The sequence below is a fragment of the Aptenodytes forsteri genome, unplaced genomic scaffold (genome assembly GCF_000699145.1).
Source record: "Aptenodytes forsteri isolate BGI_AS27 unplaced genomic scaffold, ASM69914v1 Scaffold415, whole genome shotgun sequence".
Classification (NCBI taxonomy): Eukaryota; Metazoa; Chordata; class Aves; order Sphenisciformes; family Spheniscidae; genus Aptenodytes; species Aptenodytes forsteri.
The window spans coordinates 1,479,688-1,484,103 of NW_008794745.1; positions in this window are offsets into that span (position 1 = coordinate 1,479,688).

Genomic DNA, 4,416 nt, shown 5'->3' on the forward strand with positions numbered 1-4,416 from the left:
TATTCTATTCTATTCTATTCTATTCTATTCTATTCTATTCTATTCTATTCTATTCTATTCTATTCTATTCTATTCTATTCTATTCTATTCTATTCTATTCTATTCTATTCTGCATCCTGCACGCTCCTAACCATGGAGCAGCAACGCTGGAGGGGGCAGGACCGCAGGGAAACTTTGCTGTAATCTAATGAAGTCCCTCGTCCCGCTCCCCTTCGCCCCATCCGATAGGAACTGCACCTCTCCAAGCAGACCGCAGGCAATACATTTTAATGTTGCCAAGACAACTGTGTTGACAAAATTACCTTTTTTTTTTCGATGACAGAAACAAAGTTTTGTTTTAATTTGGAGTTCAAGGCTTAGCATATTCCGGTAACACACCTGCCATTTCTCTTTTACTGTTTCGTACAATATTTTCTTGGTGCCTGTGGTGTGTGGCTGAAATGCAGTTTAGATAAAACCATCTATTCCACCACTACCCCCGTCTAAAACTGATGTTCTTATTAGGGCTCAGCCCTTCTGTAAAACATAAATTGCACCACCATCAATTTGCCGAGAGAGTTGGAATTACACCAGCGACTCCGGTTTGACAAATGGGACCCATGTTAACACAACACCACTTCGTCCTAAATGACAAAATAGGTAGATAGGAAATAAATGAGAAAATGCCGCTTGATGGATGGTCTCGAAATCCAATCGCAGCACGAGAGGGGAATCGTGGCTCCATTTAGAAAAAAAGAAAAAGGGAATTTAAAAATCGCAGCAGGTTGGCTGGAGCGGTAATAACTCCAGAGCCACCAGCCGGCATCAATAAAGTCAGCGGCAGAGCTCTCGGCTCAGAGTCGGTCCAGGAATTAAACTCCTGGCTCGTTTCAGAGGCTCAGGTTCTCGTCCCCTCCTTTGCTGCTGACTCCCCAAAATCCTTCTAGCATGGCGTTAAATTTTCCTACTCTAACAAGCCAGTGGGAGAAGTAGCCCAATTAGGACACTAAATAGCAATAAACCTTATTGTCACCGATTTTCATAAAGAGTGACTCCTATCACTGTTTAAAAACCTCGGGAAGACATCAGACTCCTCACGGCACAAGCCTGGGTTCCTCGGTCTGGAGGCACGAGCCTCTTGCCAGGTCCCCGTGAAAGCCTACCGCTGAAAAGGCTGCGGGATTTTCTCTGTCCCCCAAGCATCTCGACCGTCTCTCTTGAACAGCAAAAGGTGCAGGAGGACTAGAGGTGCGATTCCCCACCGATGAATCCAGTACGCGGAGCCAAAGCAGAGCTCTCGCCCTCTTTGCATCGGCATCCTCGGTGACTGCGCAAGGCAAAAAGCAAAGATAATTTGTTCCCCTGAGTTTCTGTCCGCGTTTTTCTTAGGGTTTTGCATTAGCACTTGTTTCCATAGTATCAACGGCAGCGGCAAAGTTCTCTGGGGGCCTCCTGGGACGCGTTCCTTGTCCCACGGAAGGCTCTGGCTCTAATTTGGGCAGGATTGGGGTGGGGGGGGATGTGGAATTTTCTGCTTCTTAATTTTTGCTAAAGGTGCCGCTGGCGAGAGCGAGGCCGTTCCTTAGAAGCAGCATCAGCCACATCATCCTCACTCCGCCAGCACCCCTGAACATGGGGCACTGTGGCAAGAAAGCCATGAGTGCCTGAGAGAGAGGCCTGGAAATGGGCCCCGATGCTCATGGGTTCCTGGGGCTTTTCCTCTTCCCCCGTGGGACAGTCCCGTGCTGGTGACGCTGCCTTTGGCTGAAGCAGCCCCAGCCCCTGGCTTGAAAAGAGATTTTTTCCCTGCGCCAGAGGAGAGGATTTTGGCTTCCCAAGACCCTGCTCCTCAATACTGGCATCACGGGGAGAGGCAGCAGTGGGGCAGGCTGTCACACCAAGGCCACGGTCCCGCTGCACTCCAGTGGGACTGGAGCCCTTGGCCGAGGCGTGCCACTGATATTTCCACGGATGTGTTCATTTTCATGCTGTTTGGGGATGAAGGGTGGGTCCTACTCTGAAAAGACTGAGCTTTTGTGACTTTCAAGGCAAGGAAGAGCCGCATGTTTTCAGCACGTCTGAAAATATAAGCCTGAGACTCTGCAAAAGGGGATTAAGACGAGCCTACCCTAGAAGGGCATTGCAAGATCTCGTTAAGCATTTCTGAATTGTCATGTAAAACAGAGGCTATGGAAAGAGTTGCCGTAGCATAAATACCTCCGGTTTTGTATATACACACACAGTACTTGCAGGTTTCCACGGTCTGCATATAGAACCAACATACGGATAACATATGGGCTTTCCAGACCGCGTGTTTCTCGTGCCCACAGCCAGATCCCGAGCACTTGCTTGGCATCATATCGGTACTTCGCTCTGCTTGCTTTGCTGCTGCCGTGTAGGGTGGCAATCCGGGGTGCATTGGGTCAGGTATCGCACACAGCCCATCGCAGAGTTAATTTGGAGCGAGCGGATGGAAGTAAACACGCTTTCATCTGGCTTCAGCCAGACAGTGGCTTACAGATCCTTCCCTCTTCGGGACACAATATGTTTATTTTTGGCTACGTACGAGAGATCAGATCGCGTATATAGATTTGATTTAATGCACAGATACAATCAGAACAGCGTGAGTAGAGCAAAGGCATTTTAGCTTTGTTTGGAGCCTCCTCTCAAAACCGGTCCCTTGCTATCGGGGTTGGATTTCTTTAGTAAAAATTGATGGTATCAACAAGTATCAAACAGTATTCTCGTTACTTAGGAAAGGTAAATGCTAATCTATGCGAGCCGAGCTCATGTGACTTATCAGTTACTATATATAGTTGTTTTCAGGCACTGATTTAGGCAATCTGGCAGGTTTCCTAAGCCTTTGTACAGATACACTACTGAAATGGAAAATACAAAATACACGAGCAAAGCAGGGGAAAAAAAATATCTGACAGGGCCAAAATGTCCCTGCGGGTCAGGGAGGACCAAGCCCTGCTGATGGGGATCAGCAGACACACAACATTAATTGCAAGTGAGGATTCAGCCCAAACCCCTCTGCCTAAGATGGCCTCTCCCGTACTCGCTCACGATCGCCGTGCTGACAGAGGGAATAAACAGAATTCAAAGGGCACAAGGACTTGTCACTCTCCTTTGCTCATGAGGGAATGTAATGCTTCTCCCGGTGCAGGTATCTGATTAGAGAAATATCCCCTCCAAAACCCACGTCTGTGTAAGAAGAGACTCTCTACTGGGAGTTTGTTTGCAAACATATGCACATTTTAAAACTGGAGCGTATATGACTGAGTTTGTAGCATCTTTAAGAAAATATTCTGGGTGATACAAGCTAGAAGAAAATAGAGGGAGGAATAAATTGCTAATGCAAACCCAAATTCTTTAAAATAAGGCTTCCCCACCTGAGACCTTTAACAGAAAAGGCATAGCCAACCAAGATGTGCAGGTAGAAATCTCCGGGAGAGTGCTATTTTGAACAGCCCCCCTGCCCCAAAAGCCTCCCCACAGCTCTCCGGTGATCATCCCTGTAGATCCCGTTCTGCCATCTGCCTGAGCCATCAGCATTTGGGGACGTAGAAGAGGAAGAGGAGCTGGCATTTAAAGCAGTTGAGCCCTCGACCACTGCAACTGCCCCCTGCGATCTCCCACGTCTCCCACTCCACACAGCCTGTGCTCCCACGGAAAGGAAGGAGACACTTCCCCTCCATTTCAGTGAGAGGCGGATCAGCTCCTCGGGGACTCAGCAGATAATTGTCAAGTTGCCTGCCAGAATTTCCTCCTGACAGTCATAACTTGAAAACGTTGGAAGAAAATGTCTGCACCTGGGCTGTGGAGTCAGCGCGCTCACGGAGCGCAGAGCCGAGGCAGGGAAAGGCTCTGCGGGACTGGAGCTGGATGGGGTGATGCACGCCCACCCCAGCACCAGATGCTCCAGATGTGCATGTACACAGGTCTCTCTTCCTCTGCTTTGCCAGTAAAACACAAAAGCTTTCTACTACCTACTGCAAACCAAGCCGAGAGCAAGGCCACAGGCAGGGCAGAGGCAGGGTTCATCTCCTTTGATCCCTGCGACAACGGCTCCCTTCTGCATTTCAAGTGCACCCGGAGGGGACAGTCGGGTCCTTGGTGCGCGGGTGGGGAGAGGGAAGGGGCGAGATCCGGACTAACCCCCGGCTGCCCCTGAAGAAGAGGAGCCAGCCGTGAGCGGGACATCCCAGGGCTTCACTCGGGGGCTGGAGCCGCATCGGGGTGTCCCTTCCCCACCCCGGGCCGGATCGGGATCTCCACCCGATCTCTCCCTCCCCACCCCAGCGCCCCGGGGACGGCGGGGACACCCCGGGGACGACGGGGGCATCCCGACCCCGTGGGACAGGGGGAACAGCAGGGACAGGACCCGGCGTTAGTCACACCCCGCACGCCCCCCCCCCCCAGCACTGGGGGGTT